This window comes from Tupaia chinensis, unplaced genomic scaffold, assembly GCF_000334495.1.
Source record: "Tupaia chinensis unplaced genomic scaffold, TupChi_1.0 Scaffold143624_1, whole genome shotgun sequence".
Taxonomy (NCBI): Eukaryota; Metazoa; Chordata; class Mammalia; order Scandentia; family Tupaiidae; genus Tupaia; species Tupaia belangeri.
Genome location: NW_006203472.1, coordinates 923,699 through 936,650, shown reverse-complemented (window position 1 = coordinate 936,650; position 12,952 = coordinate 923,699). Strand labels below are relative to the sequence as shown.

Genomic DNA, 12,952 nt, shown 5'->3' with positions numbered 1-12,952 from the left:
GCCGCGGCCGCCGGCCCCTCCCGCCCAGGCCAGAGGGCGGGCCCGGCCGGGGGCGGGGCGCGGGCCTCGGGAGGAGCCGGGCCTGGGGCGGGCCTGGAGCCCGGCAGGTCCTTTCCCACTTTCTGGGCCCCCCGGAGAAGCGGCCCGGGCACCCTCGGCAGACCCACTCTCTGCCTCCACCCACTGCAGGCCTGATTTCGGGATTCCCCCGAACTCGGAAATGAAACAGGGCCGAGACACACTTTTGTCGCCAAAGACGCAGAGGTTGGCAGTGATCATCTGTACTGGCGGGGTGAGATGGTGCAACTACTCAGGCCTGTGCAGCGCAGTCTGGCAGTGGGAAAACACCACACACTGCCGGTCTCGGTGTGCCCATCAACGTCCACGTACGAGCTCAGGACACACGTTCAAAACCGTATTTTCGCAGCCTTCTACAATGCTGCAAACCCAGCAGCAATCCGAATGCCCATCAGTAAGGAGGAAGACCGTTAGCTAATCTATCACAGACCCCAAATCTGCAAGCTAAAGACTTGGAACCAGCAGTTGGCAATGGCTATGTCGCTGGACTCCCACGTAGTTGATCGCGGCTGGAGTCCCGGAGCCGGTGGCTTAAACTCCCACCCAAGAGCGTGTGCAAGCGTACCCAAGATCCTGAGAGGAGCATGGAGGAGAACTGCAGCGTGGCCATCCCCTCTGGGGGAGTGATTGTCTCGCTTCCTGTCTCTCTGTCTCTCTCGCAAGTTCATGCGCCCTATAGCACCTCTGGCCCTATTGCAAAAACCTCTCCAAAAGGCTATTACCCACAGGGACACCTTCAAGGGTGTACCATTAGTATGTTGCATACACAGAAGATGGGTATCAGGGCGGTTTGCCTCGCCCCACCCACCGCAGGTACTCAGCCTTTCTGAACACACCAGTTAGAACATGCAGTCCTGGGACCAGCAGGCGGCATAATGGCACTGGGTTCCCACATGGCTAACCATGGTTCAAGTCCCAAACCCAGTGGCTTGAAACTCACACTGCGTGCGTATACGTACATGTCCCAAATCCCAAGAGAACAGAGAGGAGGACAGCATGGCCATCCCCCGAGGGGTGCTTCCTCACTGTCTGTGTGTCTCTAGAGAGAGCGCATGCCCTAAAGAACAAACAGTGCCCAATGTGTCCCACCACACACTCGTCAACTCGGCCAGCACTTACTGAACACCAGTGTGTGCCAGGCACGCCAGGTGCTAGTGTTTTGTAACAAATGACAAAGAGCTCAGCCCTGTGGGGCTTGGGGTGCAGGGAGGGTACCTAACATTCAAATAAGAACATCGCAGTGAGGGAACTAATGCAGAGGAAGGGCCCCAGGGTGTGCTGGCAGGGCGGGGAGGGCCTCCGAGGGCCAGTGAGCAGGAGGTGGGCTGGAATGTCCGTTTCACAGGGGGCAAAGCAGTGCACAGGGGACTCCAGAGCCAGAGGCTGACCTTCGGACTAGAGGTCGGTTCTTTGGGGTTAAGAGGTCAAAGAGCCACTGGGGGGAGTGGGATTTTGCCTGGTGCGGCCCTTGCTTGTCATTCTAGTTTGCTGGGTGCCGACACACAAGGGGGTGAGTCCAGGAGAGCCAGGTGGCTGAGCAGGCTCAGACACTCCCTCCTCCCAACGAGGGACTGTCCCAGAGCAGGCACGGGCGTGTCCAGAGTGTGGCAAGGGCTCAGGACAAGTTGTGAGGACAGTGATTCTCAACCACACCACTTACTAGCTTCCTTTTTTTTTTCTTTTGGCTTTTGCCATAGGGCACCTGTGCTTGCTGGGAAGACAGGGAGAGGGAAAGGGAAATTGCCGCCCAGAGGTGATGGCCACAACACAATCCCTTTCCATTCTCCTCTCAGCATGCACACAGGCCCGGCGTGACGCTCAGGCCACCGGATGAGCATGCCGGAGTGAAGCAGGCCTCCACTGTGCACTCTGCATCGGAAATTTGCCTCCTCCTCCGGCCCACAGTCAGCAGTGACTAACATTCCCACGGCCTTTGCTGGAGAACCCCAAACTCCCTACCCTGAGAGGTCCCTTCGTGATGTCGTCAGCAGCCAGACCCCTTGCCCTGAGCCGTAAAGAACATTAAGACCCCAATGTGTTGGGGACCAGCAGTTAGCATAATGGCTATGTCGCTGGACTCCCACGTAGTCGACCGTGGTTCGTGTCCCGGACCCGGTGGCTTAAAACTCACGCCGGGCGCGTGTGCGTGCGTGCCCAAGATCCCGAGAGGAGAATGGAGGAGAAGGGATTTGCGGCGTGACCATCCCCCCGGGGGGTGATTTCTCGCTTTCTGTCTCTCTGTCTCTCTGCCTGTCTGGCGAGCGCATGCGCCCTATAGCAAAAACCTCTCAAAAAAAAAAGACTCCAATGTGTTTAAGCAAGGATGGAGCTACCCTCAGGAGTGATGAACCAATTCGCTTCTACTCTTACATCGTACAACCCTACCCTACCCTTTCAAGCCCACCACTCTGTTCTCGTCACTGCCACGTCAACCGGAAGAGTGTGATGTTTGCCCTTATAAGCACCCCTCACCTTGCACTCGGGGCTGCAGGCCTTTGAGAGACAGGAGTGCCCCGCAGGCCGCCGACTTAATAAACTCAGTAAATCTGGCTGTGTGTGGATGTCCTTATTTCCCGCTAGGTGGACCGTGACATTTGGAGGCCCCAGCGAGCTCTGTACTGCCTGGTACTTGGGTGAGGCATGCTAGGGAGAGCGGCCTCGCTTGGCCCAGCTGCCAGCACTCCGAGAGTGCTCTAGGAGAGGCGCCACCTGGGACTTCCCAGGGCCCCAGAGCCACCTCTTGGGATTGTTGACAGCTGGCAAGGGACTCTGACTGCTCCAAAAAGGCTGTGGAGTTTAATGTAAGACCTCTGGAGGCATTTCGTCGGGTGTTCCTGTCCTGCTTCTTGGAAGACAAACCAGTGAGTACGGGGTTGGCAAGGGGAAGCCCCCTGAAATCTGACCTGCTGGGTGGAGTTCGAGTCCCTCCTCAGGCTGCTGGATTCAGGGCTGAGCAGACGAGGTTACAGAACTCCTACTTAGATTCTACCTGACAGGCTGGAATCCGGGGGCTAGATGGTAAGGGGTTCGAGTTCCCCCACAGCCCTCAGATAGCTTGTGGACAAACAGGGTTTGAGTCCCTGGGTATTTGGGGATCTTTCTACATGGGTTTCTTCGCTTTAATTATTTTCTCCGTACCCCCTTGGAGAATATTGTTAGGTTCTATCCTCCTCCTTCCTCGACTGAGATATCTAGCGATGACTACTGACTTCGTGTATCAGGGGTTCTTCAAGAACTGGCCAGCCCCACAGGCACAGCGCTATGGCTAGGAATGGCCTTGTGACCACAGGAGGTGCAGGTGGAGGCACGCCAGTCCTGGAGCGCCCCAGGGCACATCCTGACTGAAGAGCATACTTGCCTTTTTAGAAAGCATGGGAGGTCAAACCACCTTTCAAACTCCCTGCGAAGGCATGCCTAAGCACTTCAATGAGGCATTTGTGGAAAGTTGTAATTCGGGCATCAAACTCTCCATCCAAAACCTGAGAGGACCTTCTGAAAACATCGCACGTAAAAGGAGTAGAAATACTAGGAATATTTATGTTGTAAAAACTCTAGGGAACCAGCAGTTAGCGTAATGGCTATGTCGCTGGACTCCCACGTAGTCGACCGCGGTTCGCGTCCCGGACCCGGTGGCTTAGAACTCACCCTATAGCGAAAACCTCTCCCAAAAAAAAGAAACTCTAATGGTATAGCAACAAAAAGGTAAAATCTACCATCCTGAAGTGTATAGTTAAGAATTCCAAGAAAGGGGATTACTTTAAAGAGTATTAGTATCAAAGTCACCCAGGGAAATTGGCTCTTACAGTCCTGATGTGTGTGCATCCATACATGTAATATGTCGTGTTATGTACTATATGTTGTATGTATGTGTGAGAAAAAGGCCTTAAGGAATTCTATTTAATTTGGTTTATAAAAGGGGCACTCAAATTAGTTTAAATGCTTTTCAAGTTCATATAACTTTAGTAAATAAGTTGGCTTCAAATATAATGGAAGAGAAAAGATTAATCCGTGAAAGTCTTCACAATTTCCAACATGTATTTTGTCCAGGTTTTTGCTAATCAAGCAACATCATGTTTACCTTAATATGGCTGGTGTAACAAAAAAGCTAGTATTTATGTGTGCTGCATTTCACATAGTAGGTATCTAACAGGGAGACGGACTCATGACTACCTTTTTCTGGCTTTAGTCTCAGTGCTAACAGAGGATCTTTGACCTCAAAATAACTCTTGGACGTTTACAGAGGGCCCCTGAGACATCCAAAAGGGAGCTGTCAAACTGACCAGGCTTATTGTTTATATGTTTGATAAAAATGGAAAGCATTGTCAAATTCTAATTTTCTTGGCGTTATATTTGAGTTATATGTATAAATACGTTATGTATTTGTATGTCTATATATGTATCGTGTTCCAAAATAATTTGAGAGTCCCAGGAATTTATGGCAGGTTATTATGCTAGATTGGTACATATAGCCAAATTTCTCTGTCGGTTATGAATTTCTGTCAGAGCATTGACTAGGCTATAATCCTAATGTCATGTCCTTAAGGGAATTCACAAAGAGGATGGAAAGAGAATAGACTCTTACAAGTACAGGTTTCTCAAAATCTAACCATTTAACTGGGTAAACTCTTCATTTTCTATGTAAACTGATTGGTTTTTCTTTTTTTTTTTTTTCTTTTTTGGAGAGGTATTCGCTATAGGGCGTGTGCGCTTGCCAGAGAGACAGAGAGAGACAGAGAGAAAGTGAGAAATCACCCCCCAGGGTGGATGGCCACGCTGCAATCCCTTCTCCTCCATTCTCCTCTCGGAATCTTGGGCACGCATGCACATGCGCCTAGCGTGAGTTTTAAGCCACCGGGTCCAGGACATGACCCGCAGGTGACTATGTGGGAGTCCAGCGACATAGCCATTACACTAACTGCTGGTCCCATAAACTGATTGGTTTTCTAAACTGTTAAGCCAATATTAACCAAAGAAAAGAAAATGTTTGACAAAATTGTATGCTAAGTAGCCAATGCAATGCAGTTAAGGAGGTGAAATTGGTATAAAACGATATAAACTCAGTGTTAAACATGGACTCATGGAAACCTTACTGCTTGGTTCCCTCTGAGTCCTTCTTATAATTCTTGTTAAGTTAGCATGCTTTAGTTATTCCTATTATTGGGCTTTAAATTTTATGAGAAATATTGAGAGGTTCTATTAGTAAGATTGTTCAGTATTACATCAAAAAAGTTGTTAAACAGATTTTGTTATCGTTTGTACATGGTCATAAGCTGCTGGTGTATGCTAAAAGTTAGGGCTGCCGAAAATCAAAAATTTATACATCAATATAGATGTATGAAATTGTATTTTTACAAGCTTAAATAGCTCCTCTAAAAACATCCAGTTTCCGGGAACCAGCAGTTAGCGTAATGGCTATGTCGCTGGACTCCCACGTAGTCGACCGTGGTTCGCGTCCCGGACCCGGTGGCTTAAAACTCACGCCGGGCGCGTGTGCGTGCGTGCCCAAGATCCCGAGAGGAGAATGGAGGAGAAGGGATTGCGGCGTGACCATCCCCCCTGGGGGGTGATTTCTCGCTTTCTGTCTCTATGTCTCTCTCTGTCGGTCTGGCGAGCGCACGCGCCCTACAGTGAAAATCTCTCCAAAAAAAAAAAAAAAAAAACATCCAGTTTCCCACGGTGGGAGAGGAAAAGAAAAGCATGGGCAATTATTAAAAACTGGGCCTATATATATCTGAGACAGAAGCTAAAACCTCCTAACAGCTTAACAGGGTAGGAGTCTCAAAGAACGGGGTGGGACAAGGTAAGGCCAGGGCTCTGGCCTGCCCTCTCCCCCAACCCCGTGGCCTCTAACACTCCTGCTGTTTTTTAGTTAGGCCTCTTCCCCATGGACTCTCCCCTTAGTTAGATCAAGAGGTCTGGCGAGAAAAGCAAGAGTTGGGACTGAAGACGGCACTCCCCAGCTAGGGCCTCTGTACGGCGACAAGGCAGATGTCTTGTAAAGCCTGTCAACTGGGCTTCGCCCTCGACAGCACTCAGCCGCTCCTTGCAGACCTACTGAAAGTAAGGCTCACTTCGCGTAGGGCCAGTTCAGAACAGTCATCGGCAAAGTTCCCAAATCACTTGGAGAGGTCACAAAGCTGGCGAGGCACCTTTACCTTTCACTCACTCTAACAGCACCCAGTAGTCACTCCTGGCAGTCCTGAGGCTGGGAACTTCTCTGAGGGCAGGATCTGGGAACAGCCCGGATCTGAGCCTCTGCCTCAGAAGAGACTGTCTCCAATGCGGGCAGCCCGGGCATGAACAATGTCCCGCTCTGAGGGCCTTGTCCCCAGTGTGGAGCTGGCCACTAGAGACAGAGAGCACTGAGTTCTGCAGGGAGCTCTGGACTTCTGGAGTCTACGCTGGCCTTTGAAATTGAGGATTGATGGGGCCCAAGACCCCAACGGCTCCCCTTGGATATCTGACAATCTCACTGGACAAGCCTCGGGTAACCCTTAAAGTGACTAAGATTAATTTCTGTCTAAATCAGAGGTTAAGGTTGTTTCCAAAAGTACACTCATAACTAATAATAATAATAGAGAACAGTAGTAAACAGGCTGGCTGACCATGTGATGAGAGAGAGAACGATAAGACCTAGCTGGAGGGGAGACATCTCTATCAGCGACTAAAAGTTCTTGCAGTCGCCCCAGCCTCTGTCCTCCCAGCCTCACCCTCCTACACTCAGGAGGAGGAAAAACTGGCCCACAAGCAGTAGGCTGCTGGAGGACCCGAAGGAGGGTTGCCATTAGCAGATGGCAGGCCAACAGTCCCCAAGGCCCTTGAGCAAGTCATCACAGATGAGGTACACCAGAATACCACCTGGGAAAAACAAAGCTTGCTAAGCTGCTTAGGAGAAAAATGCTTCGTGCCTAGTCTACATAGCCTTATCCATGGAGTTATCTCGAAATGTGCCCACGCGGGTAAATCCTAAACCCTCAGGCAAGGCTCCCTTAGGAATCAAATCCTGGAGGAAAAGAAAAACCTGGGAACACTGAGGAAATCTATGGTGTCTAATAGTCCAGTCTAGATGAAATGAGGCTAGCTAATCTAAGACTAGCCTGGTTTTACTTTTCTTCCAAGAAAAACACCTTAAATAGCCTTGTTTCTATAAATGACTCAAAACAATAGACAAAAATAAGGTCAACATAAATGGGGTAAATGTTTGTAATTAAACTTGTCTGTTAAACTAAGGTAATTTTTAAGATTAAAGTTAGAAAGATAAAAACAAAGAAAATAAGATAAAGAATAAAAGAAGAGTTATGGCTGTAAAAATGTATTTCTAGTGAAAACGGTTAAAAGAAAAGGTTTTTATATAGAAGGAATTTTGTGTAGTAAAGCTTTTGTCTTAAGATAGAATGGTTAGGGAGCAGCAGTTGGCGTAATGGCTATGTCGCTGGACTCTCACGTAGTCGCCCGCGGTTTGTGTCCCAGACCCGGTGGCTTAAACTTACACCGGGTGCATGTGCGTGCGTGCCCAAGATCCTGAGAGGAGAATGGAGGAGAAGGGATTGCGGTGTGGCCCCCCGCCTGGGGGGGGGGGTGATTTCTCGCTTTCTGTCTCTCTGTCCCTGTCTTTCTGGCGAGCGCACGCGCCCAATAGCAAAAATCCTCTCCAAAAAAACAAACTCTTAAAAAAAAGGGACAAAACTTCTGTTCTATCTCAGAACAGAAGGAAAAAGAGGACAAAACTAAAAGGTCTAAAGTATGGTGTTAAAGGTTTGAGTTATAAAAGTCTAAGGAGCTGCAAATTAATCAAGTTACCGTTCCAAAGCTAACTGTACTATCTTTAAATGTTTATACAGTAAGACAACTAAAAGGGAGGACCCCTCCAACTAGTCTAGACAGGGCCTCACATGGTTGTCCTGGTTACTCCTGCCACTGTTAAAGCTAGCCTGTAGGTCTGTCACACTAAGCCACGAGGACTGCTTCCATGGACTCACCAGGACATTGGTCCATAAAAATAAGCCAGGAAGGCCCCTCTGGACAAGACTTCAGAGCCCAGAGAGCAACAGCCCTGCTCTAGTCACTCCAGAGGCTGACAACTCTAAGTCAGGCCTCGGCAGGGTCACGGCCCAGCAGCTCCACGACCAAATGGTCAGAGAAGGGACAGGCTGCTGCTGACTCATGGGACGGTCAGAGCGGCCTCTGGGAGTAGGCTCCTTGGCCCTTGCCCTGTTAAGTCCTCTATTCACTGTGCTTCTAATTTTGACTTGGCTCTAGTTCACTCAATTTCCTTACCCAGTTTATCTCCTACAGGATGAAAGCCTTTAAATATTAAATACTAGTTACCTCTGGACCTAGAGCCCAAATGTACCAGGCACTGCACTGCCAGAGTGACTGTCCTTAGAGATGTTGGAGACAATGATATGGTTTCTGTTTTGTGAGAAACCTTATCTCCGTAAGTACCTAACCAAGCGCTGTCCTGCCTCGGTACATGGCTTGCATTGTCTCGGGAAGTGCTTTATCACGATCTGCCTATAAGCGACTAAACCTAGTGGCTGGTGGCTGCACACCATGAACCATGGCCCAAGCCAGTCCGACCAAACACTCCCACGCGTGAGCAACTGTGCCCAGCAACCAGAGACCATGGAATCAGCCCAAGTCAGTTCAAACTGGACTTTAAATTTGGTGAAACTGGGGGCTGGCAGCAGCGTGGTGGTGAAGGTGCTGGACTCCTACATGGCCAACCATGGTTCAGATCCTGGACCTGGAGGCTTGCTTTCTCTTTCTCTCTCTGGTCAAATTGAAGAAAAATAATAAATAAAATTAAATAAGTACTTTTTAAAAATTGGTGAAACTTCTTACCTGTCAAAGGAGACTATCACCCCGCCCTGCCCCGTAAAAGGAAGTGGGGAATGAAATAGACCTCCATCTTGCGCTTCTCTTGCTTCCTCCTTTTGCCCAGCGTAAACACAGCGATTAACATTCCCACTGCCTTTGCTAGATAACCCGAAACTCCCTCCCCTAAGATGTTCCTCAGTGATGTCATCGTCAGTCACCAGACCCCTTGCCCTGAGCCCTGAAGATCATCAAGATTCCGTTGTGTTTAGGCAAGGATGGAACATACCCTTAGGAGTGATTAACCAGCTTGCTCTGCTTCCATAAGTCCTTGCTTGTGCTTTTATACTGTAAAACCCTACCCCTTACCCTTTCAGGCCATTCCTCATTCTTGTCATTGCCACGTCAACCTTTGCCTTTATAAGCACCCCTCACCTTGCACTAGGGACTGTGGGGTTTTGAGAGATTTGAGTCCCCCCCCACACACACCCACATGCCGCTTGTGGGGTTTTGAGAGATTTGAGTCCCCCCCCCACACACACACACATGCCGCCGGCTTAATCAATAAACTCTAATAAGTTTGGCTATGTCTGGATGTCCTCTTACTTCTCCCTAAGTAGACTGTAACAGGAATCCAGTGCCTCAACCACATCACTTGCAGGATGCTGTAACTTTTGTTTTTAAGGATGGGAGTCTCACTATGAAGCCCAGGGTGGCCTCAACTAGTAATTCTCCTCCCATGACCGGCAGGTGGCGTGGTGCTTAGGTGTGCTGGACTCCCACACGGTTGACCACGGTACTAACCTTGGGACCTGGTGGATTACTTTCTCACTTTCTCTCTCTCTCTCCCCCTCTATGGTCAAATTAAAATAGGTAAATAAATAAATTTAAATAAAATAACGATCTAAAAAATAGTAACAATCCTCCTCCCTGAGCCTCCTGAATTGCTGGCGCACGCCAGAACGCCTGGCTAACCTTTAATGACCTACGGTGTGTAATCCTTGGCTGTGCTGTTTACTCAACTGACCTTCACGGGGGATATTGAGCCCGTTTTGAGATTTTCTGGTTTCCAGCCACGCTAGAGGGGGCCCTGCCTGGCTCTAAGGTCCTGCAGAGACGCTGCCTAACTGCCCTCCTGAGATGCAGCAGAAGCCCATGGCTTTCTCCCCATCTGCGAGGACACCCTGACAGGTGCAGCCAGCCAGTGCAAAACCCCGACGCCGAAGCTCCATGGGGTGCCCGCCCGGCCCCGTCTCTCTCCTTCCCACGGGAGCCCCCATCTCCAGCGCCCAGTCTTTGCCAGGAAGGTGGACGGCAGTCCCCACAGCCGCAGGCGGCCACCATCTCGGACACAGCGTCCGGTCGCCCGGTGGGTACTGGGCAAGGCTCCCAGTGCCGAGGACCAGGGGAGGTCATCCCAGAGGCGGAACCCCCTACCAAGGCCGTCCTTCCGAGTACTCTGGGGGAGCGAGGTCAATGGTGACCCAACCCGGGGAAAGTCTGGCTCAGCTCGCCTCGAACATGCCTGAGTAGAATGATGGGCACCAAACCACGACAGAGCGCGCGCTGAGCCACAGGGCGCAGGCCCGGGGGGCGCAGGCGCAGGCGCAGGCGCATCCTAGCCGCGATGACGTCATCGAGAAGCGCCTAACCTGGTGCGCGGCTACCCTAGGCCCGCCCAAGGCCGGCGGCGATGAGAGCGGGCTCTTGGCCAGTCGGCCTTGTGACTGTCCCCGTGCTGACGCACTTTCGTTGTGACTGACCTCGAGACAGTCGACGAACAGCTAGTGGCTCGTGGATCGAGAGCAACGCGGCCGAATTCTGACTGAGCGGGCGGGGCGCGGAGGATGGGCCTGGCGCGGGCAGCTCCCGGCGGGGGCGGAGCCTAGGGCGGGCCAGAGCCGGCCTGCCTGGAGCCTGCACTGTGCCTAGGCTGAGGGAAGGTTGGGGAGGGGCTAATCGAGGGGCGGGGCCTGGGCGGGCCTCGGAGCCGGCGGTGGGGCGGGGTTTAGTGGCCAGTCCAAGTGGTCGAGTCCACCGTGCTGCGCTCCCGCTTAGCGGCGAGGAGGAGCTGGGTCCCCGCCGAAGCCTCGCAGTCTCTCGGGCGGGCTCGAAGTGCAGGCCGTGACATCTGAGAGACCCCTGACAGAGAGAAACGGAGTTTGCCGCCAGGGTGGGAACGTTATCTTCCAGGAATGTGGGTGGATGACTGAGGACTAAGAGGGGACAGCGGAGACTTGAGGCCACTCGGAGCTGGGGAGGGCCGTGGCCAGGTGTGTGCAGACCCCATCAGGCCGTGCTCAGCCAGAGGACATAATATGGACTCCTGGAGTTTGAGGGTGAAATGGTGGGAGGTAGCTGTGAGGAGTGAAGACCCATTCACCCTCTCCCGGGGAGAGCAAGCAGCCCCATTTGGGAGATGCACATTATCCCCATGAGCATCTGGACCAAGAGGAGTAGGAATATGTTCAAGAAAAAATGATTTCCTGAGAATACGTTTCTTTTCGTTTCTTCTTTTTTTAATTGCCACAGTGGGCATGCACTCATGGGGCACAGTCCGCTTTCCTCCATTTCTCCTTCCTATCAGGATTTTGGGAGTAAACACATGCATACAGTGTGTTCTTCAAGCTGCTGGGCCAGGATTCGAACCACTTTTGGCCATGTGGGAGTCCAGTGCCCTTAACCACCGCCACCACCAGCCCCGATCTTTTTTATTTCTATTATGTCTATTGTAATACTGCCTGTTTCATTGCTAATTTGATTTATCGGTTCCTTGTTCTTCATTAGTCTAGCTAGTTAAGTGTGTCAGTTTTGTTTATCTTTAGAAAAATAGGCCAGACTCGCTGTCTGGGACACCCCGTGCCCCTCGAGGCCCTCTGCGAAGTCAGCTTTCCACGCAGGTGTCCCGCGCGCCGTCCCGCCATGTCGTCCTCCAGCCGCTTAGTGCTGGAGACCGGGAGCAACAAGGGCATCGGCCTCGCCATCGTGCGAGACCTGTGCCCGGCAGTTCTCGGTGGCCGTGGTGCTCACGGCGCAGGCCTAGGCGCGGGCCCGGGCAGCCGTGCAGCAGCTGCAGCCCAAGGACTGAACCAGCGCTTCCGCCCGCTGGACATCGACGATCCCCAGAGCACCCGCACCCTGCGCGACTTCCTGCACGCGACGCGGGCATCGCTTTCAAGACTGCTGGTCCTACCCGGTTTCATATTCCGGCAGAGGTGACTATGAAAACAAACTTCCGGCGCTCGAGATGTCTGCGCGGAGTTACTGCCTCTTACAAACGCCCATGGCAGAGCGGGAACGTGCCTAGCACGGGGAGTGTCAGAGCCCTGAAGAAATGCAGCCCCAAGCTGCAGGGGAAGTTCCGAAGTGAGACCCTCACGAGGAGGAGCTGGTGGAGCTCATGAACAAGTTCGTGGAAGATTCAAAGAAAGGAGTGCAGCAGGAAGAGGGCCGGCCCAATACCGCGTGTGGGGTGACGGGAGATCGGGGTTACAGGCCTGTCCAGAATCCAGGCCAGGACACTGAGCGAGCAGAGGCCTGCAGACAAGATCCTCCCGAATGCCTGCTGCCCAGGGTGGGTGAGAACCCACTTGGCAGGACCCAAGGCCACCAAGAGCCCAGAAGAAAGTGCCGAGACCTCAGTGTACTTGGCCCTGCTGCCCCCCAATGCTGACGGGCCCCATGGACAGTTTGTCCCAGAGAAGAAAGCTGAACCATGGTGAGCTGAACTACAAACTCTATCTGTGGGCGCTGTGTGGTAACTTGGCCCGATCTGACCCAGGACACATTTACAGTCTCAAAAATAATCCCCAAAATAAAAATATTCCTGTGAAGTCCTCACTGCTCATGTACTGCTAATGAATAGGCTACTCAGAGGGGAAGCACTAATTCTATGAAGTCTTTTGTGATTTTTTTCGTGGGATACAAGAGAAAAAATGTAGTTGCTGGGACTGATGCATGAAAATCAATGCATGACTAAAGGTTTCTTTGTAAATTAAAAAACAAAGAAAAATAAACAGTTTTTGTTTCCACTTATTTTCTGTATAGTCGTTTATTG

General features: G+C 51.4%; 1 protein-coding gene and 1 pseudogene across 3 annotated transcripts in view; one reads left to right on the top strand and one right to left on the bottom strand.

Annotated features, from left to right (window-relative positions):
• The window catches only part of RNH1 (ribonuclease/angiogenin inhibitor 1), a 19,011-nt gene extending 8,224 nt beyond the window's left edge, over positions 1–10,787 (bottom strand). The window contains exon 1 of one of the 3 annotated variants that reach the window (XM_006164453.3): positions 10,659–10,787. The gene's annotated coding sequence lies outside the window, so the exon portion shown is untranslated. Of the gene's footprint in view, positions 1–10,332; positions 10,354–10,420; positions 10,442–10,658 lie in introns of those variants that run through there. The other 2 variants (XM_006164454.3, XM_006164455.3) reach the window with 2 other exon arrangements.
• A 790-nt stretch (positions 10,788–11,577) lies between these two features.
• LOC102494343 (carbonyl reductase [NADPH] 1 pseudogene) lies at positions 11,578–12,672 on the top strand (annotated as a pseudogene).
• Positions 12,673–12,952: the final 280 nt, after the last annotated feature.